Source organism: Thunnus thynnus, chromosome 22 (assembly GCF_963924715.1).
Source record: "Thunnus thynnus chromosome 22, fThuThy2.1, whole genome shotgun sequence".
NCBI lineage: Eukaryota > Metazoa > Chordata > Actinopteri > Scombriformes > Scombridae > Thunnus > Thunnus thynnus.
The window spans coordinates 10528745-10556683 of NC_089538.1; the positions used below are offsets into that span (position 1 = coordinate 10528745).

A 27939-nucleotide genomic window follows, 5' to 3' on the forward strand; every position below is an offset into this window, starting at 1 on the left:
TCTCAGAATTAACGAACCTTCTTGAATGTTTGTTTTACATCATGCAATTCCGGAAGTTCTATTTATGTCCATAGTTCTCTAGTAGAATCCTCCGGTAACACAGAAAGTACACAGGCAAGTATGTGAAGGACACAGCCAGTTGTCTACGTGAACGTGTGGATGAAAAGTAAGTATATCTCCTGCCTTATTTACTGTGACTACTCACAACTTAAAATCAGACTTGAGAGACACTTAAAATATAGTCCTATATTTACTATTCTTGGTGATAAGATCACTGTGTGAGTTGACATTGTTCTGATGGCATGAGAAATGCCATGACTAGTCTAATCCAATACTCAATGCAAAAAATGTATAAAAGATGAATGTGATAATTTTTCAAGGTATTTCTATGTATGTAAAAATCAAAATAGTCTTGATAGATCCGTTTTTTGCAGAGGATTAATGGAAATGATCATGTTTACATCCAAAATATGAGTCAGTGTTTTATAGGCATCACAGAAGAGACTGTTGGCTTCTAAAAAGAAATGAAGCATAAATAGTGTCGCATGGTTGATGATTGTTTTCTTTAGTTTTAGTGAGAAAATAGTATAGTGAAAATTATTATGTGTTAATATCACACTACAAGTGCATTTCAAGTGGTGCATTCCAGTGGTAAGTCAATATATATCTCTTAACTCCTGTTGTCTTAATATAATGTTTTTTCAGGCACATACTTCGCCCTATTATGCAACTTGCTTTTATAATTACTTGTTGAACCAGAGGGAAATTATGCTTTAGTTTGCTTATAACCAAACTTAATTGCAAACTCTTAACCAGATTCGAAAATGCAGTCAATTAAGATTTTCTACCGTGTTTTAAAACAAACACAGCGAACAGTTGAACAATTTCATTTACTTAGACATTTAATAATATTAAGTCCTCAGAAAGAGGGGAATGGTCATGGAACAAGCTCCATCAAACAACTATTAAGCTGCTTTTAATAGCTGAATATATGAATCTGCCTTACTGAAATGATGCAGAGGATGAGCTGGATGTTGCTGCAGTATGTGGTATGATAGAAAATGAATGTCATGCAGAGCCCCCGTATGATTAATTGCATCATGACTGCGTGCATGTGTCCACAGCGGCATGTGTAGATTTCCTAATTGGTATCACCGAAGTAAAATAAATATAACCTCTTGTTTGATGTTTGAGAGAGGGCAGCATGTGGTCCAGTATGTTGTTTGCATGCTGCTATTAAAGAGAAATTTAAAAGACATTTGAATTAGGCTTGAGCAGTAGGATGTCTAGCCAAGTACCATCTAAGGGCTTTTATCAAACCAAACGTATTCCTCATTTCTACCACATCGCAGCATGTAGTTTTATCCATCTATCTTTGAGATTACATTTCACTTACTATGCAATGTATTATAATTTTTCTTTTTTCAATATAGACCATCCTGCCAGAGGCAACTTTATGACAAATACATTGTAGAGTATTGCATGCATTTATGCATATACTGTATTGGCTGTGGAAGTGTTCGCCTTGCTGTAATAATATCAGGACTGGGATAATGTATTATATTCATGCGATATTGTGGGATCTGTAATTGTGTAAGGTAGAATCACAATTCAATCACATTAGCATACCTGTCCACTCTTACCTTGTAATACCTCAGATTGCCCTTTATGAATTTTTATTAGAGTTCTGCTTTAACTTTTCATTAGCTTTCTGATTTAGTCTTTCACTTCACTTAGGCCGTCTGATGAGCGATGACTTCATACGCAAAGGGCAAATAGAGAGTGCCAGCGTACGCTAAGTGGCTGCAACTGAAGCAGTGTACTTCACAATGTGATGACTGAAAAGTGCCATCAAAGACGAGGCCCTCTTGGGGAGGCTGATATTGTCTATCATGCGGGGGTAGTGGTGTGGGGTTTCAGTGTGGTACAGTAGGAGGCTAGATTGCTCTGCCATGTTTCACACTGCTATTGTCTGTGTAATCAGACACTTATTGGTTTTGATAAGGCATCACTATATTTCCTCCAATAGTGGCTGGTAGCCAATGAAAAGCCAGGTCTCTGATAATAGCCGGGGGCGTGGTTGACATGAATAAAGGCCGGCCCCATATATAATGTGCATCAGTCAGTTAAGCATAAATGTGGTAGTAGTTACCTGGATGTAACTCCGGTTCTATGAGTAAATGTGTAGCCCTCTAGCCGACTGTCACAGAGGGGGGAGGGGGACGGAGGAGACGTGATATTATATGGGGATAATAGTGCATATTTTGATAATAATGACAGCAGCAACACTACATGAGCATGGTTAACCAGGTTAACTTGGCTAAGCCGGCGAGCATACGGTACATCCCTGAGCATGCTACCCGCATGCTACAGCTATGTGGTGCACTGCCAAAACATTCTGGGTAGAACTGAAGCGTTAGAATTATTGTTCCGCACATCGGAGTAAGTCAATAACAATTACACCAGGCAAATGAAAGTCCAAAATTGAGTCTCCTTTTAGCTCTGTTTGGGCTTAACCAGCACCTAAGAGAAATATCTTTCTCTTTATGAACAAAATGCTCCACCATATGTTCACCAGCTAGTTGCTAATTTTGATAGCATAGATCAGCTTTAACAGAACTTTTTAATAAGCAGCTGTCAGCTAACAGAAACTGGTTTGATGAAAGCAGTGGGAGTGAACCAAAACAATACATTTGCGGATTGGAAAACAAAAACGGTTAGCCTAAAGATGCTAAAAAAGCTCCGTAGAGCTGAAGGGAACAGCAGAGCTGGGTGATAATTCTCTGTCTGTCTGGTTTGTTACTATGATCAGCATCTTTCATGTTACAAATAGTCATTTTTTTCCCCATTGTTTATATAAAACTATTTATTAGTGCAGCTTTAAAGCTAAGTAAAATGAACACACAACACTGTTACAATATGTATCACACATTACTGCACTACACATTGCTAATCATCATTTCTCAAACATTTCTTGGATGATTTTCAGAAAAAAAAACAACAGTCAGTACTAAAATACCTTCACATTTCTGTAAATTGTAAATTTTAAGTGTAAATTTCGAGCCACTAACTTTGCACACAAGCATACTGCAAATGTAAATGGGTAAGACACTTGATTCAAATATGTTTTAAGGAGTGTCACATGGTAGGGTGCAATAATTGAGAATATTAAACTGAATCAAGGAAGATTGTTCTGACATCTCACCTTGGGAAAGCCACGGATGAGAGTAATTAGCCTCCCTTGTGGTAAACTCATCCTTGTAGCTGCAGGATACTAGAGGTTGAATGTGAACAGCTTTAAATCTGTGCCTTTGCTCTGTGTCTGTTAGTTGTTCTCTGTCCCTCTTTACCTTTTTTGCCAATGTGTCTCATAGAGGCTGTATCTCTTGTATTATCTGTTGCTGGTGTGTGCAAGAGATGGCGCCAAGCTAAATGATAGTACCTCCAGGTTCATGTTTAATGGAGGACCCCATTACACATGAAAAATGGGCTTTGTTCTGTAATGGTTGGATAAATTCAGAGCCTGGAGCAACCACAGTGAAAATGCTGCTAAAGTGGGAAGACATAGAGGTGATGATATCTCCGCTAAAGATGCTATGTGATATTTTGTGATGAGGTTATATGAAAACGTGTTTTCAGGTACTGCCACGCCGAGGAACACATTCACAGCATGTCGTTTTTATCAGAGAAATACAGCGACAAAATGTGTGAAATTCCATTTAGCTTGAAACAGATGGGCTTTGTTGTAGATTGTTCATGGTTGCAGCGTGTTACATGAAAGGACAGCATTGGCATGTTGAATGGTGTTTTCAGAAGGTTATGCTGATTAAGTGATTTATTTGGCCAAGTCAAGGTGTTTATTCTCCCTGGATCATGGAGAGTAAATGAAGCTAGCAGAATAGGATTTATTGATTTTTGCTTTCTTTGTTTAAACAGGAGAAATCCACCTTAGTTTGCCCAATTTCACTGCAAAAATGTCTCTGTCAGACATTTAGTAGGAGTGCAAATTGACTTTCCCACATTTGCATTTGCACCTTAACTAATTTTCTCCTTTTTCAAAAAAGATTAAAAAAAAGCTAAACTACACTGGCTGAGTCACATGTGAAATACTACACTCTAAAGCAACAGCAGCCCGCTACGCTACAAACACCTAAACAAAAGGGGCCTCATTATCGATCGTCAGTGTTGCGGTACCCAGTAGTACACACACAAGAAAATACACTCACTCATCAGCGAGCCATCCCACACAAACAGACAGAGAGGAAGCACTCAACACGTCACAAGGAGATCACATTTCCAGTCAGCCTCCCTTCCTGCCCCACACCGAGTTCTGAGCTGCAGCCCTCAAGTGACAACCAGACAAATTGGTCTTGAAGAAGCCCAGAGGCAATCAGAGCACACCACTCGCCCACAATTACTTGTCCTTTAAAGAAACGATCAATATGCTCAGTGAATCTGACCGTTGCAGGCTGAGACATGCCAAACGAAACTCTGTTCGGGTGGGTAAAGCTCTGGAATAATGAGAAAGAGAGAGGTTCAAAAGGTAAATTTTGATATGAAATTTCCTCAGGCTAAACAGAGATTTCTTAAACTCCAAGTGCATAAAAACAGCCCCCGAGGTGTTTAGCAATAGCACTTCTTTTTTTCAGTCCTTGATGAGTGTGCAAAAAATAAATAATAATAATAAAAAAAAGAAACCCTTATCACATACATTAATTGAATTTGGGCTGTTAGACAATTAAAGCACACCATAAATATAGTTTCAGTCCCATAAGGAGGACAAGACAAGACTAAAGGAACATCATATTCTTCTCACTATGAAGTCAACTCACGTGCTGCTGCTCTGATTGCCTACCCCCGTTTTATGACCCTTGCATGGGTATAACCTATGCTAATACTGATTGCCCCCGCTTTGCAAGTCTGATCAGTCAACCACAGCGATATAACAGGCTATCAAAATAAGTATAGAGAAGGGCACTGAGCATTGATTTATATGTATGTTCCTTTGTGTAAACCTATAGCACATGCATGCTTGTTGACTCTGGGATTTTTATGATATGAAATGACTTTTATGATGCACCTATATACACATGTTCACATGTCATATCCTCCGTTAACCTACAACTGTCAGGATTTTTTTTTTTTTTTTTCCCCCATAGCAGGTGGTCACTGCAGAGGCTTTAGAGTGCCTTTCACTGATGGTTGTGAGTGGGTTCATGTCACTATGCAGAAATACTTGTACATTTCAAGGGGACTTGTGCGTGTGTGGGCTGTCACAACGAATCTGCCTGTCATCACCGGCACAGAATATGATGGGTTTTTATATATAGATGCAGATAAAGATTCTATTGCATGTGGTTCAAGGGCATTTTGAGGAAAAATACAGATTTTATTTTATATAAATGAGAAACGAATCCAATCATTCAATCAGGTCACATCAGTAATTAAATCCTACCAATACCTTCGCAATTAAGCTGTTAAGATTCCTCACTCTGTAGCTAACTTGTGTTTATTTAGTTAGATTTATGTATGAGATTATTGAAAGTGCATGTGCAAATATCTTATTCATGACCTCAGCATGACTCCACTCATCTAACAGAGCCCAACATATCAGCTACGCATACAAAACACACAGACCTCATGTTCACTATCAAGACAGTTGTGTTCTCATTATTATTTCATCTTTCGCCCATCTCTGTTGTTTTGTACAAACAAACCGAACAATGTGCGCACACACACACACACAGAAACTTGGCCTTCACCTCTTTTCTCTTTCTGCTCACACACTCTATAACTTTCAGCTATGAATCACAGAGGATTTGTGTTCACGTCAGGATTTTTATGAGGTTTAAAATTCAATTTTCCACTTCTGGCAAACGATAGAATGTGAATAATTAATGTGTAAGCCATGGGGGCAAGAATAAAGGGGAGCCTGTCCCTAACTGAGCTTAAAGGTTTACAATTCTGGAGGCGATAAAGGAGACCCTGGTATGAGGGCTCCTTTCAGAAATGGGAATTTGGTTTAAACCCATGCTTATTGTGAAATAGGACTGCCCTGTTGAAACCCAATATGATTTTGGGAGGAGAAAGTTCACAAATGATGATGAATTATTATTTTAAACATGTAAATTGAATTGTTAAAGATTAAATTAATTTCTAAATGCTTTAAAAGAATATATCACTCTCTGGATAATCAAGACAGATGCTTATCTAATTATCTTAATCGGTTGATTGAATGCCGTGACAAAAAATGGTAAGGAAAAATTCATGCAACCTTCTCAGAAATGTAATTGAATTCTGTGTGCTTGATGCAGCTTCTCATGTGAGCAGTACCTCAACAACTCTGTGTTATGCTGTATGCACGTTGACATATCTCTGTGCACATCAACAGTATCCTTTGTTAACTCATTTGAAAGTGATAATTCAAAAATTGTAATCTAAAATACCTGCCTGCCTGCCACACAGAATTCAGACACGAACTGTATCTGTTCAGTCCGTACATGTTCTCAAATAAATCGGGTCAATTTCTGTTTCTGAGCTATGTGGATGGGAAATGAAATTTATCGATTGTCCATTGACCTCAAGCCCAGATACAGAGCAGCTCTGTGACGCCACAGCTTGACCATGAAATGAGATTTTATGATGCTTGCTGTGCGTGCACTGTTGGATGCAGACTTTAACTCTTTCTGCAGTGTTAGAGCAGTTAGGTGAGACAGAAATGTTCATCACAGTTTGAAAAAATAAGAGTTACTGTGATGCTTTATTGATGCCAGGACAGCTATAGTACACCATCACTGCAGCTGGTCAGGATTCAGTGCTTTTCCTCAGGGATATTTGGCAGACACCTGCCATAACACAGACCATTTGAAGGTCTTTCTGCTCACGGCTGCCGTATACTAGAAGAACATTATTGAACTTGTGAAAATTCAAATTGCAGTTGAACTGCTGTCAAACTGTGCCACAAGCAAATGTCTCTGTGCTCACTGAGAGTTGAGACCTGTTTTTTTTTTTTTTTCCCCCCTTCCTGACACACTGCATTGCGGTTTTAACTATGAAATACAATGAGACAGTCTGTCTTAGCTGGATGTCTCTGTGCTCATGTACAGTAAAGGCATAAATTCTGTTACTTGAACTTCAGCAGGACTAAATTAAAAGGATTCATACTGGAGATGAGCAGAACATGTCATTGATTTATTTGAAAGACATCAATCAATAATGAAAATTATCATTATTTACAGCCCTAATTTAGATTATGTCCTGTTATTTTATTCTCTGAAATGCTTAACTCAATCAATATCATGATCAAAAGCAGTCATCCCTCATTTCTGCTATTCTGAGCTGCAGTTTCTGTCCGTGCCCAAACCCTGGCCAGTCGCTCTCCCTCTGGTCATTCCTAAAGAGCAGAGAAGATAATGGGCTATGAGCTCAGGCCAGAGGCTCACAGACTGATGTGTGTCCTCCACCAGTGATGGATGACACGGTGCAGCACTCCCTCACTGCATTAAAAGCCCCTCAGTCCACCATTTCTCTCTTTCCCAAAGCCCATACTGTACAAAACTGTAGAAAACTCACCTTGGGTTGGTGTTTATGTGTGTGTGTGTATATTGGTGTCCCTCGACATCACTGTGTGAATTTGTATGGTTGCACGCCGCCATGGGAATTTTAGCCTAACTTAATTTAATGTCGCCTGAAAATCAACATATTAACACTTGAACAGTATTCACTCGTACCGCTGTGACGAATGTATGCTAAACAGCTGCAATTTGAAGTGGCCTCACATTAAAGCTGCACCGAGGCTTGTATAAACCTGCAGGGTGGGTTAGTGTTATTGACTTGCGTAATTGCAGAGATGAAGGCTGGTTTTTTAGCATCGCGTTCTGATTTAGAGCTGAAACTGTGAAAAGCCTGCTACCGAGCAAGTATTGTCACGACCCACAATGCTCTGGTGCCTGGCTGGGAAAATGAATCCCTCCCTAAGGTGACTGGGGAAATGCTGGAATGTATTCGCTTGTATTTGTCATGTACAGTTGGTGGGTAGAATCTGAGAAAGAGTACACCTGAGAAAAGCCTTGCTTGTGTTGTGTGTGTGTGTGTGTGTGTGTGTGTGTGTTTTTCATACAGTAGGTAGACGACACGACTCAGAGACTGCACCAAGCTGACACGTATCAGTGAAGGCAGAGTCTGGCACAGCACCAAGAAAACAGTTGACTCACACAAATTGGCAACCCTTGTCACTGTAATAATTGCTCTCACCGCATTCTCCTTCACATCTACATATGGATTATCAATGAGCCATGACTGCATCACTTAAAGAGAGGCCTAACTCATAACACGCCATTAACAACCACAGCTGCCAGCAACAATATGGCAACGCCGTTGTCCACCTGACTTCTGCAAATGATTTCTGTACCATTAACCCCCTTTTTTCCCCCCAGGGGAGAGATCCATGTTTATGTTCAGTTTACATCAACCTGAAAGGATGGAGTACACTGTCAGAGCTCAGTATTTACCTCGCAATGCATAATTCAGACAATTTCTGCCAGTCATGTAATTTTTATGAGCAGGAACTCAACCTTGGTCTGATAGGTACACCGCAGAAGAGTTGGGTCGGGAATATATCTTTAATAGGGTGAAAGGCCGGTCACTATAATGGTGTGGAGGTGAATTTAGAAAGAATGAGAAAAATGAAAAAAATGCTGAAGTCTTTGGCAGATGAGAGCATCTGTGTACAGTAGCAGTTACACAGCAGAGGATTGCTGTGTGAATAATTCATAGATTTTTGCCCTCAGTTATGCATGACTTACATTGTATGGCATACTCACATATGTGGTTTACCTACTGTATCATCTTACACACCGTAGTGATGTTGACAGTGTTGTGACTAAATCAAGCATTAGCAGCCTTGTTCTAAGCTAATTGCATTTCTGTTCTTTTGTAGTTACAAGTTCAACACAAAGCGCTTAATTGCCTAAAATGTACACACTGAAGGATTACATTAACAGTTTATACCCTTCAACATCCAGTTTGATATTTTTTATTTCCCCTAGCTGTAAGATTGGAAAAATGATCATGTTCCACCACGCTTCACAGTATTATACTGTATTCTCTATCAACTTGTTCCAACTCTTCATCAAAGCTGCAGTATGGTATATGGTGTTGATACTGAGGAAGATACTGAAGATGTTTTCATGGCTGCACCATTCCATCAAATGGAAATATTCACAATGTCTTGTGCATCATTTTATACAGAATTCTCAAAAAATTCAGCCTGGTATATCTAGTGTCTTTGGAAACTCTGACATCTCCACTGAAAAGTAAAACAAAGTTTGGTGGGTTTGAACAGCTTGAGTTTGTCAGTTGGGTGAAAGAGGCTGTAAAACTGCATCTCAAAGTGTTTATATTGGTTTTTTTTTCCCCCAAATTGGGCAGTCCCATAATAGGTTTTAAGAAAGACCTGAGGGGTTGCAAGTTCATTGACAAGATTGGATAAAAGTAATAAAAAAAACAACCATTGATCTGCTGCACAAAATTCTATTTGTTTTTTATGATTTTTTAAAATAATCTTTGCTTTTTTTATCATGAAATAACATAGTTTTACCTCTTCAGTCCCCTAAAAACAATTCAAATTTAAGAGGGAGCATCATTCTTTGGGTGAATTGCTCACAATATACAAACATACACAACTGTGACAACGGGTCGATTAGACATTGCTTTGCTTGAAAAGGTTGGAAAACACTGATTTAAGACATTCAGCAGTTCATTTCCCACTCCCCATCCACCTCCAGATCTTTACAATGCATTTGGTGAAGAAGCAATTGTCTTTCCTTTGTCTCAGCACGTTAAGAGACACCAACAGCAGTTAATCACAGCGCTTGTTCCCCCGCTGTTGGTGTGAAGTGTGCACAACTGAAATAGCTTGACAGGATTTGTACTGTGGCATCCACTCGGAAGACAATCTGCGGCCAGCAGTGTTCACCCTTTGTTCCTGTCATCGCAAAGTAGGCACATTAGTGCAATGACAACAGAACATAAAGGCAGTAGAAACTAATAAGAGAACATTTTAGCGGTGCAGTCTTTCAGTGTGTATAATGTACTGAAATCTTTGGCCCTTACATGAAAGTTATGTGGCTGTGTGAGCTGAACATTTTGTGTGATGTTGTTAGTAAGAGCCTTGTAGATTGCACACAATGACTAGCTTCTAGTTTCAGATAAAAGCTGCGGGCAACCACAAACAATCCACAACCAGTCTCAATGCAAACGGACTTAAATAATTTAGAGACACATAAAGCAAAGACGCACTCTAGTATCCCCTCTCATTCTGCTGGGATTAATGACCAAAAGCTCTTGGCTTGAGTTCAACTTTTAAATGAGATAGTAAACACTGCTTTTTTAATCATTTGCCTGCCTCCTATATCAGATTAGACTGATAATAACAAAGTAAATCAACTGTTTTCAACATACATCATCATCAATTTTTCTGAGGTCCCGAAAGTGAACTGAATGCAGGCATAACATGATGAAATTCATGCTGCAACTTCCCAGCACTGACATGTAATCTGGCTTTGATGTGGGAAACTTAAGAGAGGAGGTGATACTTGAGTGTTACGGAAGCCTCTAGCACAGTTAGCGTTTGGTTAAGAGCTGCAGGTCTGTGTGAGAAGATGACTTTCAACATGTCTCGCCATTTACCCGTGGATAAGGGTTTCCCCCTCCACTCTCTGGTTTATTAATAGAGAACTCATGCATGTCGGGCATGGCCTGAGCGTCGCCACAGTGTTAGCATCATTGACACGGTTAGTGTTTCACCTGTCACTGTTGGTGATGGGCTGTCATCAGAGCTGGCCTAACAGATTTGAGATGAGATTGTGGCCAGAGAAGGTTGATGAATGTGTCATTCAGGGTACTGTTTGAGACCCCGGCACAGCCAAGGGCTGATCAAGGTTGTCCTTCCAAGGATACACGATAGTACCAGTGTGCACATAGGGTCATATACTCACACAATGGCGGCTCATAAAGCAGTTCCTACATGATTTTTTCAAAGTATCACCGTACTGATTTACCACTTTTTCATGTCAGATTATCACATATAAAACTAAACTGGCCATGAGAAGATTGGAACTCACTTTACATTTGAAGACGCCATAATGGGATGCAGGTGGTACACTCAAATGCATCACGTTGCATTGCATTTTCCAAAATGTATGTACTATAAGTCCCCCAGGGCTAAAACCAATAAAACTGAGAGACACTACCGCTGCAACTAAAAAATAATTATTAATATGAATAAGAATGTTTAATAATTGATCGTTTAATCTATGAAAAGTCAAAAATTGTGAAATCACACATTGTCTTGGAGGCCAAGTGTCTTCACATTGCTTGTTTTCTCTGAACAATAGTCTAAAATCCAATAACATTACAATTTCCACTCTAAATCAACCACACTAATGGAGCACTTGATGAGTTTTTTTTTTTTTTATCAGATCATGAAGGGCAGAGCTTCAGGAACACAGAGTCCTGTGTTTCCCACAATGCAACAAATATCAACTTTTCATTAGACCTTCCCTGCTTGGTAAATGCCAATGTCCAACTTCATGCCCCCAGTTTGCAATGCTGACTTTCTGTCTGAATTTTGTTGTCTCCAAGCCCAAGTTGACTTGATTGACAAAGTTCTTGCAGAGCCACAGATGACATAATACATCTACCTTCAAGTGTAAAGCATAGTGAGCCAAATCAGTGTTTGGTCACTTGCTATTATGAATGATGACCATACGTACGTACATCCATCCCAATCTTGTGAACGCGATATCTCAGGGAGACCTTGAGGGAATTTCTTCAAATTTGGCACAAACAACAACCGATTCTTGGGGTCACGATTCGATTCACAATCAATCCGCGATTCAAAACGATCTGCGATTCAAAATCAATTCTCAATTCAATACATTCATAGATCTGATTCTAGATTGATGTTTTGAGTTACTCTTTCCATTTGACTGCAGTAGACACTTTTATAGGTCTCAAAGAAAAAAATCACACTGAATCCAATGTAAACTTTATTTACCACTCAATATCAACCCTGAGCTATTTATTTTCCTTTAGTTCATTCAGTCACCAACAGGAAACCAAGGCAGCCCTGAGATAACAATAACTTAAATTCCTATTTCAATTAACAATATCAGACAAGCAATAGCTGCCTGCTTGATTTAGCCGCAAAGTGCAAACAAGAAAATTGATCACTATTAGCGGGTGATTACCATAACCGATTTTGTTTCTTTTTCCTAATTTCTTGTGCATATTACATTCTAATTGATATTTGTATATTTACTACATGAATATAAAGTAATGAAACGGGCATCTTTGCTAATTATAGAATTTTATTGACTGCTTCAAAATACAGAACAGCTGTTTAAACACTTTCGCTGCTGCATCTCATTGGCTCGTTTTTGGCAGTTTGTCATAAGCTTCAAGGAGACTATGTTTTTCATGAATTGGTGACACTAATCTTGGTTGCCCACCTTGAAACTGTGGTGATTGTATAGATCTTCTGTGCTGCCGGGTTGAAATTGTGTGTGAAGAATCTGCGTTGTAGAATTTGTAGCTTCTTTGCAGTAACATCCACATTTGAAGCATTGTCTACTGTCATGGCTCCAACTTTATGTTCTATCTGAATCAGTTTTATTGGCCAAGCATGTGAACACATACAAGGAAAATACAAGTAATACCTTTTTATTAAATTCCTTCAGTCTCCACTACAAATATTATGAGTCTGGACACACATGGATGTAAACTGGAGGCATAACAACTGCAAAGTGCTATTTCTCCTTCTTTAATGCAATAATTTTCCAGCACTTGGATATTTGTATAGTTCCAAGATGCAAGCCTGTGCTATTCAGTCAGATCACATCAAAGGGAAAATCTTACTGATAAGTCTTCTTGCTTGTTTTTTGTTGGCCTGTGGAGCAGAAGTACCATTAAAAAAAACTAATTAAAACTTCTTTATGCACAGGGACCGCTGATGTGCTCCTTCCCGTGCATGACATTACTTTCTGGATAAAATCCTTGTCCTCTTAGCTCAACAAGAGATGTGACTGAAACATAGCAGGCTGATTAAACTGTGCATGTTTAATAATATATTTAAGAGCTCAGTAGAATTTCTCATGCAGAGGACTAAACTGCTCCCTTGCTATCTCAAGTGGAGCACAATTGGGTAAGATAGTGTGTTGAATGATAATGTACAGTATACAATATTGCTAAAATGAAGTGGGGTGAGAAGTAATGTTTATTGCTGCTGGGGTTTTGGACCGCTCCGATTCAAAGGAGCATTAAATTATGTTTTCATCTAGTATCTGGGTTGCTTATTTAGTGATATTTGTGGCCACCAAATAACTGCAGCAGTCATAACCGTGAACGTACCACGGAAGGTTTTATTGAGTTCATCATCACATCTCAGCATGAGTTTCATAGTTTTGTATTTGGAGATGACTCGGGTGTGAGGAGTTATGATTCAGAGCGAACACTGCTCATTACACTGCCATAATGCAATATCCACTGTGTTAAGAAGTGATGAAGGGGTTTGGTTAGGGAAAACAAAACCAGAATCTTTATGTCCTTGCAAGCATCTGTTCAGATTTGTTGCTGCTCAGTGAGAATTTTGATCCTGATATGTTTTCGCTTGACCATATACATTTTACACCTGATGGAGTAGAGAAGCACCGGTCTTGCAGCTGTGTTGTAATTTGTAGTCGTCAGTTTGGACACTTTTCGATGTCCTGTATGGCTCGGTGAACACCGATCAGGCTCAGTGTCACACAGACAGCAGCTACGTGTCAAGGTGTAAAAGAATGTGACACAGGCCGGGCCTACAGGGTGCACAACGGCAGAAGGTCGGGCTGCGCTAATGACAGATCGACTGGAGCGGGTGCCGCTGAGACTCACGCCCAACTGTAACTGCTTGGCTGGTGTCCATGTTGGACAGCCCCATATAACCACTGGTGCAGCATGTGAGATAGTTCAAAATCCGTGTGTTGTGTCTTATCTGCAGTCAGACTGCAGTAAAGAGAAGTTAGTATTACAGAGGAACAATTGGTAAATTTGCTGGATGTGCTTCGTGGTCCTGCAGGACTTGATTTAAATTATGACTCTGGCCAGCTCCTCTGCTGTTATTATGGCTTGAGGAAAGTTATGTACTTGGGTGCATCACACAAACATAATTCTGAACTATACACCTCTTACAGTCAGCAACTGAAGAAAAGATGGAAGAAAAAAGAGAAAGTTTTTTATGTGTATTGTAATAAACACACATACATTAATACAGACAAGTAGTGTTTGTAGGATATCATAAAAAAGCAATGTCTATAAACTGTGGTACTGTACATATCCAAGCCTTGGACAATTGAGCATGCCAAGGCTTTCTCAATATTTATTCTAGATAAACTCTCCTAAACTGCTGTGCTCCCTCCTTTTTACAATGTGGACAAGACTTTTGTAAGCCAAGATATAGTGCCAAATAAATAGTGGATTCACTGGGGTTCAATAAACATAAACGTGGCTGAGTTTCCCCGCTTGGCCCTGTTGTGGAAATTAGGCTTTTGTTTTTGTGCCACCATTTGAAGGGAAATAACCTTTTCACTGGGCTGTATTTGTGGGTGATTGATGGCAGGTGGATGCACCATGAGGCCCGAAGCTTACTGCCTGCTGATTCAGACCATCTGGGCAGGTAGTGTAGCCCGTTGTCACTGCATATTATGGTTAAACCAGTCTCAGGATGATAGTAGATTCTCTTTTGCGGATGGAGGTGTAGTAGATATTTATGATGGTAATAGCTGTGGTGTGCATCCATTATCTGATGGTGACAGTGCTGGAAAAATAAAGTGAACGCTGACAGTGCATAAGCTGGCATTTTTACTGTTGCATCATTATCGCTGTTACCGTTGTTGGTTCCTGTCCCAGCTATCCTTCATATATGTCATTAACTGTACACCACAGCTTGCGTTTGCAGACTCTCTCACATATCATCCCCTTCTGCTGCCTTTTGGCTTTGAAAATATGCCTCATGACAACCTCTGTGCCCACTGTGTTTCTTATGTCCTCTAAAGACCCAGAAACAGCAGGTTGCAGATACTTTCCAAAATGAGCATCTGGATGCTGGGCATACCTTTGCCAACTGCTGCTTAAATACTCTTGTTTTGGGTAGTGAGTCTTAAAAACTGCTAGAGGTTGCATTAGGATCAGATACTGCTTTTCTGTGTTCGTTTTTAATAGTCAAAAAATGTCTTATAGCATAATAGAGGATAACTGGAAAGTCATTTTTCTGTTTTTCAGTATACTGTAGCTGACGATTCTATTTCCTGTATTGCTGCTTACCGTTTCTTTCTCTTGATGCAGCAAAAAACACTATTCATTAGCAATTTTCACATTTTGTCTTTTGTTGATGACTTGCCACTGGAAAGGCTTTTAATGTGAACCATTTTGTTTGAGTCTTTCCATTTCATTTCCTCTTTAAACAGCGCTGCTTTGCTTGCACTTCTTAGAGATTCCCTAGCAAATGTTGCAGGAAATCACTCACTCGCTGCTCAGAGTTTCCACTCAACTCTCACCATCTTGATCAAACAGACTGGATCATCACTGCCTGGTGTGACATATTTTTTTTGTGTGTGTTTGGATTCTAACCCAAAGCTGATAGAAAAAAATCTAATGTACATCGGAGAAGGAAAAGATTTATAGTTTGTTTTTGGAAAGAGCTCTGACACCTAGCAGTGTGCTTTTGGCAGGCAGTGTGTTACATCATGGAAAAAAAGCATGTCTGCACTCTGTTATTTACATTATTCTTTTCGTCAAGGGCCCCTAATCTTTGTTATAAAATCTGTCGTATGCAATGTGTAGTTGTTTAGGCAGAGTGGTTTCGATCTAAAAGCTGTTTAGATAGGAGGAATGAAGTCATAGTAGTATGTTTGGTTTTAGCACGATAACATGAGATTATTGTCAGTTATAAAGTGAACAGCACAGAATTCAAGCTGATATCTCTCCCAGATATGTACTGAGATGCAGAAGTGCTGGTTTTGTTTTTTTTAAGTTAAGTCAATTGCGCCCTCTACTGTCCAAAACATGAAAACATGCAATTTTCTTTTTTTAATTTTTTTAATTTATTTATTTATTTTTTCTACATCTCAATAAATGGAAAACTTCTTGTTTCTGTATGCAAATGATAGATTATATGATAAATGGTAGGTAATGAAATGTACATTTTGCAAACTCTCTTGTAAAAAAAAAAAAAAAAAAAAGATTTCAACTTGTGCCATTTGGTCACTGATATTTTAATTCATTCACATCCTCAATGATGATACTTTGTGTAAGTGTATCTCTTTTGTATTCTGTTGTGAGGGTTGTAGGTTACAGGGTTTAATGAATGTAGGCTGTTTAGAGTGATGGGTTGAGATGTTTGCAGTACCAATGTGTGAGTAAAATGAACACGTTTAATACTGATCTTGCTATATTATAATTCCAACTTTTCCCACTACATGTTTGTGGGTGGATATTAAAGCCTCTTTGCTGTATTGATTAAGGCACTTGTGCACATGCAGTCATTCCCCTGGTGCACACTAGAACCAGAACTGTCCTGGTGCAGATCATCATAGATCACAGTTGTACTGGAGTGAAATGGTGGCATGTTTGATACCCACAGCTTGGAGCAGTTAACTTAAACTCCAGTTTTTGTTTGTTTTTGACAGGAGGGACATTACTCAGTTGTCATAAATCTGGTCAGATTTCTAAACATATATATTGGGCTGATAGTGACCCCTTATTTTATGTCAGGTGTCAACCAGTTAGTGTTTAATCTGCAATTTAATGGAGACCCTTCTTGATCACAGTTACATACTGTATTTTTTGCCTGCTTATAATGTCAAATGTTAAAAATTTCTTTCAGAAATTTTATTCATTCATCCATTATCTTTTTTGTAAAGTAAGAGCTTCCTTTGAGTGAGGGTTCACCCTACCTTTATACTTGCATTAATTCATTTTTTTGTCCACTTGATGGCAGCACAACAAGCTCTAAACACAGCTTTGACATTATACCCTTATAAAGATGACATGGTGGCATATTAGCAAGTTATTTACACATCCAGCAGACCCAGAGCAACATTAGCATTCATTTGGAGTGTTTTTGGCCACCTGATGATAAGTGTGATAATCACACTCCTCCTCTTGACCAACTCCTAAGACAAAAAAATCATATTTTATATATATTATATATTTACAAGAATTCAAGAGTTCAAAAGTATTTGATTTTCTCATATTGCCCTGAATACCCTTTTTTAAATGCCTTTCCACCCACCTAGTCAAAATTCTTGGAAAACAATTGTGCCACAAATTAATCAGCAGTAGTCAGTGCTTATTAGGACATTTCTCAGGTCCAGTGTTGTTTCATTTTTGATTTTCTAGTTTTGTAATAAGATGGCATGAAGAGCATGCCAACAGTTGCTTTTAAGCAGCTGTGAGTTGGTCATCCCTCTCTCCTTGCAGCAGGAGGATAATGTGACAAAAACTAATAAGATCACTCAGTTTAGTTCCTCGCACTTAATTTATCAATTGACAGGAGCTCCTCCTGTCTTAAAAGAACAAGCTCCTACATTGGTTTTATTGATTAGATGTCTACTCACTTGTTTGTATGTGTCAGTCTAAAAGACACTGATGGAGCATTGGAGCATTATACAGTAATTTACATTGTAGTGCAGGGAAATGAGCTTGAAGCTTGAAGCTCCTATATATCACAAGTAAATGTACTTAGTTTCTACACTGATTTCATACAGCTGTAAAATACTTCGAAAAATGCTTGTTTAACTGTTTGTCCTGTCTGTCATATATACTGAACATAAATGTCAGCAGTGTGTATGGAAACATAACCACATTGTTTTGTTTTTTTAATGCAAAAGCTGACAAAGGTACAAGTAATTGTTGCACTTTGCTGCCACTTAGTGGACAATATAAAACACTGTTCTTCTAGAGATGAAACTAACGATTCCTGTAGAGAAACTGGGCCACTGCAGACACAAACACATATTTGTTGGTTTATATTAACATACACAGACATCAGAAAGTATGAAAAATATGTACAATACAACACAATATGAAGCAAGTGAGACTTTTAACAATCAGTAGATGCACAATAAACCTGACATCAGAAAAAGAACATGAGCTCATGGATATTATGCAGAATGTGCAGCAATGTACCCAGGCTCAACAATATGCATCTCATTACTTATTTTAAATTAAAAATGGACTGTAAACAAGTACACAGAATTCCCAGATTTGGCCACATTAACTCCTTATATAACATAATATACAAAGTACAAGTGTTACCTCATTTCAGCTATCATAATAATTACATGCTGTATAGTTGCGCAATCAGTGTCCATAATTGAACCCTTATTCAGATGCAGAGGATGTGAATAGTAAATGTAATCTGGGGCAAAATGCAAAAAAGGGGCTCTGCTCTCAATTTACATGCTCCGCTAAAACATTTGTGATAATGATGTACTTGGGATTTTATTAGAATGTGTTGGAATTAGGCTTAATAACCCTGTAGCACATGCCACAATTTATTGACATTTACAGTATGATATCAAATTACTCATAAAAACTGATTAGCTGCATTTTATTGACCATTGGTGGTGGCTAAGGACTCGAAAACAGTGTCTGCCACAATTTACCAATACTGTTAAGTTATCTGTAAATTAACCATAGCAGTCAGTTTCATTTTTGACATTGAAATAAAACATTTTGCAGTGCCGTCCAGGTTCTCAAAGTGTGTCAGGTTCCTGGAAGTTGCAATTTCCATATGTTACTCTGGTACTTCTGCATGTAAGAAATTGGAAAAAGATGCCTTATGAAAGTTGCAAAGGCTTCGACTGCCAAAATTCAAGTTTGAAAGTAACTGTCATGTCTTACACATACCTCTCGTTTTGATCTTCACCTAGAGCCACTTCCTGTGCAGCTAAAGTGATTCATCGCTCTTGTTTTGCATTAACTGCTGTTCACAAGGTTCCTGTGGTGTTGGCGCAACTACATTTCCACACAGTCAGTTCACCCTGTTAGTTCAAAAGACAGCAGGGGCAACTACCCACCTATCGTCTCACCAGTCTGTGTCTGACTCACTGCCACCTTCAGACTAACAGCATTCCTTTTAATGAAGTGCTGAAGGTGGCATCACATTGATTAAACGGAAAAAAGAGGAGGAAGTTAGGCGGGTTAGAAGAAGAAAAAAAGGAATATAACCTGCCACTTATGATAATGGACAGACATGTCAAGTATGTAGGTGATCTGTGGGCAGCAGAGCACCTACGTATTTGAGATGTACAAGCGCTTACATTTTCAAGCAGATTTTTACGTGATGGACTGATGAACACTGGACTCAGAAATGACCAGATCAAATTGTTATTGGAAATCTCTGTTTGAGAAGTGTCCTTAAATTCAACTTTATTTCAATTATAAAACACTTGGCACCAAGATTGTGCTGCCATTGCTGTTTCATTGTCAAAACCCATATAGTTAATCAGATTGTTTTTAGACTGTTTTCCTCAAGTGGTGTGGAATAAGCCTCTGTGTGTGGAGATGATTTACCCCAGAGACATTCGATTATTACACCCTATTCTCTGGAGTGTCTTATTTAATGAAAAGTCATTACTGCTCCAACATAATTAGGCTACCCTTTGAAAAGCCATGCTCAGCTGATTTGGACCGCTGCTCAAACTGGGGCTACAGCTTAAGGGTTCATGCTAAGTGGCTATGCTATTGATGCTGTCTCACAGTTCCACTTATGTCTACTATAATTTAATTTAACTGGGATCTCTAGCTGGGATTGCCTATCATATACATATGTAAATACACATGCACATATGGTTAATACAGAACATGACTGCAACATAACTTGCTGTTTAAGCTATAAATGGTTCATCCTAAGCCCTTAAAATATAAATACTACTACTACTACTACTACTACTACTACTACTACTACTACTACTACTACTAACAACAACAACAACTATTGTTATTGTTGTTATTATTATTATTATTATTACTTTATTTGTATAGCACCTTCCATGCCAAGATTCAGCCCAAAGTGCTTGACAAAAGAACATCAGATGACAATAAACAACAATAAGTAAAAAAAAAAAAAAAAAAAGTCCAAACAAACAAAAACGGTTTGATCACAATACAATAAAACATAAAAAATGATATCAGTAAAGTTAACCCAAATAAAAGCCAAATTAAAAAGATACATCTTTAATTTCTTTTTAAAAATTCCAATGGAGTTTGCTGTTCTAAGATCCAAGGGGACGGTCTTCCACAGTTTAGGGCCATAAAAACAGAAAGCAGCCTTACTAACTTACCTAAAGTGGAACACTTTAGGAACTTCTAAAACAAAGGCAGTGGAAGATCTGAAGGTTCTTGATGGGACATAAAATGAAAGGCAGTTGCTGATATGAAGGTGCTAGATTATGTAAGGCTTTGTAGATAAGGACTTTAAAATCAATTCTAAAAGATACCGGTAGCCAGTGCAGTGATATGAGCAAAAGGGTAACGTGATCTCTCTCAAAATCCTGCCTGCAGCGTTCTGAATCAACTGTAATTTTTTTTTAAAGACTTTTTAGGGAGACCAGTAAAAAGAGAGTTACAATAATCTAAGCGGCTTGTAATAAAAGCATGTATCAGTATTTCAACATCATAGTTGTGTAATGTCAGTGTAACAGTGATATTTGACATTATGGTAACTAATTATGATGCGCAAAGGGAGCATGTATAAAGAAAAAAGAATAGGACCTAGAATGCTTCCTTGAGGAACTCCGTATTCAATGTCAAATGTCAGTGATACAAAGCCGCCTAAACTAACAAAAAATGTTTTGCACCAGAGATATCCCATTTCTCAAGTTGATTGATTAAATGCCATGATCAACTGTATCAAATGCAGCACTTAAATCTAACAAAAGAGGACAGCCACATTGTTTGAATCAGTCGAAATTCTAAGGTCATTTACTGCTTTTTAATAAAGCAGTTTCAATGCGGTGGTTGGTTTGATAGCCAGACAGGAATTTATCTAATATATTATTAGTATTCAGATGATCATGTAGTTGGTCAAATGTAGTCTTTTCAAGACATTTACTGAGAAAAGGAAGATTTGAGATAGGCCTGTAATTAGCAAGGTCACTAATGTCCAGATCAGAAATGGGTTTAAAAGAGTGTTGATTGTGGAGAAGAGAATGGGCTTGTCTTTCTTTTCTGACAGCATTATTGTAAATTCTCATGTGAAAATTTAAGATGTCAAAGTGGACATCTAATTTCGTTTCCTGCAACAGTTTCATTTTCATTGACAAATAGAAGCAGTTTTCCAAGGTAATTTGTGGGCTACTTGTCTTTTTTTTCATTCTTAGAGGAGCAACAGTGTCAAAAGAAGACCTCAATTTATTATTAAAACCATGCACTAGATCATCAACTAATAAACTAATGCTTGAAACAAACTAGTACATACAACACCTGATTATAGCTGCTCCAAATGGCCACATTGACATGTTTTTGTGCCTGTTTGTCAAGGTGGTACAGTAGTTATTATTATAATGCAGGTGTTATGCTGAAATAATTGGGTCCATTGCTGCCCAGACTCCTTTAGGAGAACCCCATTACAAAAGAAATAGAGTGCACATTGGTGATTTGAAGGCCCTTGACCTTCAGAATGGTCTCAGTCCTTTGTGTGAGTGTTTTTTTTTTTTTTTTTCTTTTACCCAGTCTATGTATGTGCACAGTTTTGGAGACTGCCCCCACAGTATGACTTGGTGCATTGATGCTGGTAAACTTTGTCACCTCAGTGTTACCTTACCTCCTGTCTGACATCTGTAGGAGGCCTCAGAGCAACAAAGAACACATGGTTGACAGGAAGCAGGTTAATGGAGTGGGTGCAAATTGGTACTTGATTGCAGTGGTTGGCTGATCCATTGCTGAATTGGACTGCCGTCACACAGTTTATGAAATGAATTGCGCGTGGGTGGCACAGGGAGCGGAAGTATTTTTCTTTCTATTTTTCTCTTTTGATGTGTCACATCAAGCGAGCATCGCTGTGGTATTTTTTACCCGCTCCGAGCGAGAGTGAAAAGGGAAAAGACGTGGGCATCAACATGACTCTGACCTCCAGAGCTTCTCCGTAATCCAGAACATCTCCCTGAAAGTCAGTCTGAGTCTGCCAAATAAGCAGCCGCAGGATCAACTCTGAAGAGGCAATCACTGGTTTTTCATAGGTTGTATGATGGGATGGGAAATAACGTTCACATGGAAGCAAGAGATTTTCTCTTTGGTTTCGAAAAAGGAATCAGTGTTGCATCAGTATCCATTCTTTCTCTTTCTCTCTCTCTCTTAAGATATGATGTTACTGAATTTTTCTACAGAGTAGAGTGCTCAAACCATCAATCCTCTTTCTATTGTTTATTTTGTGTTGGATACTTATTATGATTGACAGCATTTACATTATAAATCAGAGGGATTAAATTATTATTGAGTTAAATTCAAATCTCTTGTGGGACCTCAACAGAAAGCTTGTTGTGAAATAGTAATGATTTAATATCAGTTTTTCATTTCAGTCATCTGGTTATTTGAATGTTACCATTAAAGTTGAAGTGATTGAATAATGTTGACATTACATATTATCAGTTTAATCCGTTTATAAAATGGTTTGTCAGTATTAGTAGGTAGGAGAGACGCTCAATGAAGATGCTCACTGGCGATTGCTTGTATACATTTAAATATTTACACCAGCCGCTGCCAGCCTGATTTCTCAGTTCTTACACAGTGTCGTGGACACAGCATGGTTTTCTCCTCTCCTTCCCAGCAGGAGATGTAGTTAAAATGCAGCTAGTAAGGAATAATGGTTATCTACAGCATGAGCTCTCTCACCTTCCTCCAATCTCTCCCTCCCCGTGTGAGGAGAGATGTGTTGAAAAGAGCGGCAGTACCATTCTCCCTCTCCGAGCGCTCAATTAATCTAGGTGCTCAACTGGTACAAAGTGGCTTTTGCAGAACAGAGATCATCTAGCAAGCTCACACTTCAGGGCGGGAAAAAGGGGAAGGAGGGGGCTGCGAAGCGTGCGCGTCAAAATTCAAAACTCAACCGAGGCACGCATGTTTTTACTCCCAGCCCTTTTGCTCATTGTGCAGCCCACCACCACCTGAATATAAAGGGGAAGTTTGGACCGGAGTCTTGATTTTTCATGTAAGGCTCCCAGCATCTCCTTGTTTCTTCTTTCTTTGCCATTTTCCTTCTCAAGCCATCCAAGTGTGGGAGTGAAAGTGTGTGAAATCTAGCAGGACTTCCAGATCACTAAGCGAGAAAGTCTGGAGGGCATCATGGGGGCTTTAATGGTCATCTTCTCTCTTCAGCCGAAACAAAGACGCAAGACGACAGGTAGGCCTGATGGGAAGGAGAGAAGACAATTTTATTTTATTAATTTGTCACTAATTAATGGTTGATTTAATTGCCAAATAAGACATGTAATTACTTGTTTGAAAAAAAATGTGATCCATCTTTATGTTGTGCTTTAGCCAGAGAAACAATTGGTAAAATACGTGCACATATACATTTTTCTTTTTATGTTTAAGAATCTCCTGCAACATTTTTTGTGTGTGTTTTGGACTTGAGTTTTCAGACGGTTCTCCATTAATCTGCTGTTTTCTCTTTAATCCCATCTAAATTCATGTTGCCACACCAGCAGTCCATGAAATTGACTTGAAATCAACCACCTTTTGGCAAACATTTCAGCCTGAACTCTACAAACTTGCTAGACTTTTTTTCCCATTTGCTTTTCCCAATATTGATTTTACAGTGGCAGCACACACGCACAGCATGCCACATCGTCTCTGCCAACGCAGTCGCACAAGCTTATGTTACATCTCTGTCTCCCTGCAGTAATGTGCTGATCAGCATCACCGTCACAGCTTGTCACTGTAACAAAAGACGAGGAAGTCCAGTCTTTATTAAAGAACAATGAAATATTTAGTGGGTAGCTGACGGAGGACAATAACTGTCAGAGGTTATATTTAGTGGTGTAGTGGGAGAGACAGAATGGATGACACTTACAGCGCTGTAAGTCATATTTCACTTCGTTATTGTGAGAGAACCTGAAAGCAAAATGAATGAGGGGCTTGTTGTAACTCTCAAGCAATAGATCATAGAGAAGGCAGTTGTGTGCACTGTAAGCACATTCCACAGGGACCTAGAAAGGAGAACATGGGATCCAGATACACATACAGTCTTGCAGTAGATTGTATGCATGCACTGCACCACATTGTTGTGCTTAATTAGATGTATAATATAATTGAGATAGGCTGAACATGCATTGTTTTCAGCACAGTATCAAGTGGATAAGGGAAAATTTTAAAATAGATAGTGTTTGAGAAATATAGGACATCACAGCAGTTGATGGTTGATAATTACAAAAGCCTTCAAAAATTTACTGTTTGCTAAAACCCGCCCCCCTTAGTTACAGTTGCTATGTCTGTCGAGGTTTCTGTTCTTGCACATCACATATAGTATGCAGTTTACAATGATAACATGGCAGATGGCAATTTTGAATCATTGTTCCTTTATTTCAAACAGAGGTAGACAAATGGTGTCCCCAGCTGACAGTTTATTGTCTCCAACTGTTATAAAAAGATAATCCTGTAAAAAAAAAAAAAAAAAGGGTTTTAAATATGCATTTGATGGGCATGATATTGCTGAGGACTGAAGCTAAATCTGATTGTTTGAGGCATTGCTCTAGTGTTGCTCTGTAGAGCCAGTTACTCCCAGTATTATAAGTATAAGGAAAACAGTTAGTTAGTTAAGGTATTTGGTTAAAAGTTTAGGTACTACTGTAGCTAGTTAGCTGGGCATGCTAACGTTTACAGCTCAAGTTAAAGCAGATAAACTCACAGTTTCTTCCATTCCTTACACCATAAACAATATCAATTTAATTCAAATAAAGTTTATTGAATGATTTATTAACCATAACCCAAATATTTGCTTGTTCCAGTTTCTGAAATATAAATATTTGCATCTTTTCTCCTTGGGCTCTTGGAAATTGTGATAGCCAGACTAAAAAAATCAGTTAATTGAAGAAGTTATCAAGAAATGAATCTAATGAAAATAACCCGTCAGTAGCTCTGTTTTTGATGCTTTTTTTTTTTAACCTGCAGCAAAAACTGACACTGAAGTGTGAAAGTGAAATTCATTGACTTTATCCTGCAAATCCATTTCAAAACAGATTTTGTACTAAAATTTCTACCAGGTATTTTGTCAAATCATGTGATGTATTGATTCACACTATGTAGAGCTCTTCAGTAGAGGACAGAATAATGAAAATATGCACTGTCTGAGAGACCTTAGTGCTACTCCACTACCCACTCTAATGCCGTCCATTTATTTTCATAGCTGCACTCATCTACGTGACAAGAGATGATGGTCCAATAAGCATCCATAGGATCTCTGCCCTTCAACATCTTTTCAAACTCACCCGGCTTTGAGTGTTCCAAATGTCCCACGGATAAGAGACGTGCCAGTGTCATTGTGGTGGTACTTACTGATTTGTTTTGCCCTGTTGTACTTTCTATGATTATTATTTTAAATGTCTTGCCGGTTTGTGTTGTCGGTTGCTGATATAAGTAGAGTTTGTGTAGGAGTGAAATAGGTACACTCAGGAGTAGAGCCACTTGAATGGAAACCACAAAAACATTAACTGTGACTCAGGCTTCTAACTGGTAAATTAATGTTGGTGGTGTGTTTAGTGCCTTTCAGTCACTGTAAAGAGTAGAAAAATGCATTGAAATTGCTTAACAAAGTCTGATTGAATGATAGTTGCCAGTTTGTTTTTTTTTAATAATAATACCATTGGTCTGTTGTCATCTCGCAGAACTAATAACTAACCTAAACTAAGTGTGAATTCCTTGTGACATTCACACAAGGGGCGATGGAGATGTCCAGTATGGTCCTTGTTGCTGGCCCCGTCTCCTTCCAGGCCTTCTGGTGTTTACGGAATTGAGTGGAGAATTCAGCCGACCACAGGGACAGCAGCTGTCATTTTTGGTAGTAATGTAGCCAGGACACCATCACCACTCTTGCTCATAGCCAAATATGATCATACAAAAGGCAAACCATCTACTGTCAAAAACCTTGACAGCTGACGACCATGCTTGATAAATAAGAAATGACTGAGCTTCGCATCCGCTAGCTGAGCGTAATGGCAAAGAAGAAATGTATAGGATTTAAATTCAGCTTTCTCTGTAGGTTTCATTACCATTTTGGAAACAAGTCTTGTTCAGTTTTACTCTTATTGGCATCTTTTAGATACAACTTTTGTCTTCTTTAGTCTCAAAAAAGAGCTCATATAACAGTTTTTATCGTATGAACTGTATTCATAAACAGCCTCGTTGTCAGAATTCAGTATAAAGCAAATATTGGACCATACCTAGAGCACTTTGAAATGGTGTCATTACATTTTTTTCAAACCATCTGTCACATGCAGCATTTTTAACAGAACTACTCATGTTGTTCAGAAGTGCCAGATGGATGTCACAATGTGACAGAGATTTGAGAGAACATTTATGCACATGCTTCTTTAGCATTCTGTTCATCTCACCACAGGTACAAGTCTATTGATCCGTATCACAGTATTAACTAGAAGCCAGTGAGAAGTCTTCTAAGGACTCAGTGGTCATTTATATAGGGTACATCATGTTCAGAACTTAATTGTCCTTTATGAATTATTCTGAGCGGCTACAGACTCCAGAGAAGCACTTAGTGGAAGACCAGTCTTCCACTTTCCAACATGTTCCTCATATAAGGCTTACCTTGCATTTTAAAAAGCATATGAATGAATCTATAGTCTCCCACTGGAAAATTATCTTGAAATAAAATGGATTTCTTCTCCCAACAGTTGGGAAATGTCATTGATTTTATTAAGCCACATGGTGTGCAAAAGGCTTCAATATGCATATTTTCTGATATGCAAATGTGCAAAGGCTACTACATGAGGATATGAGGAGGGGTCATCTATGCAGCTCTCAGTTCCCCTTGGGTGTCTTTTTTTTTCTTTTTTCTTATCAGCAACGTGTAATCTCAGCCCTTTTCAAAGTCACTATGTCATTATACTGTACTGTATTGGTTTTTCGGTTCACTAAATTAGCATTTAAATTGAAAAGCGAAGCCACACCAGTTGGCTTTTGGGGCTGCAAGCTTGTTTTGGTTTCTGCTGTGACATGGCACTCAGTGCCGCAGTTTGTTCTGTGAAATTAATCACTCCATTCCCACAGGGCGCGCTGACCAGTATTAAGAGGCTCACTTAGAACTGGATTAATGACCAGCATCCTGCTCAGAAAAGCTCCGCAGGTGCATACAAGTGGGCTTAGCCATGCACAGTTAGAGATGTGGCTCTCAGTGGGTCGTGGTAGTGCATACCGACATCTGCAGAGCAACCGCAGATACTGATTGTCACCCCAAGCTGCAGATAGTGAAGATATTTTATTATCAGTATATATCATGTATCAGAGAGGCAATGAGCAGACACATAGATTCCCAATCTAGCATGTAGCATAAAATAAAAAAGACAGAAATTGAATCTTAATGATCCTGATAAGATTAAGAAGATTAAGGCACTGAAAACTACAGAGAAAGCAATGTGAAACAACATGTTTATACTAAAGCCACTGGCTGTAACAACCAATCAAAAAGGGAAATCAAATCTCAAAATGCCTGAGACAATTAGCACATCATTAATTGATAAAACCATACTATAAATGAATGAGACAAATACATATCAGAATCTGTAGAATAGAAATTAAAAGACAAAAAAAATATTCCCAATAAATGATTAGGTGTTCAATACAAAATGAGTATTTTTTTTAATCAACAAAAATGTTCAAAACAGGGGT

General features: G+C 38.5%; 1 protein-coding gene and 1 long non-coding RNA gene across 11 annotated transcripts in view; both read left to right on the forward strand.

Moving 5' to 3' along the window:
• Positions 1-27939, forward strand: part of kcnip4a (potassium voltage-gated channel interacting protein 4a) — a 141705-nt gene that overhangs the window by 62123 nt on the left and 51643 nt on the right. The window lies entirely within an intron of this gene.
• On the forward strand, positions 116-27870 carry LOC137175095 (uncharacterized). Its single transcript, XR_010925571.1, has 3 exons — positions 116-166; positions 23304-23440; positions 25445-27870. It is a non-coding gene; the product is annotated as an uncharacterized lncRNA (long non-coding RNA).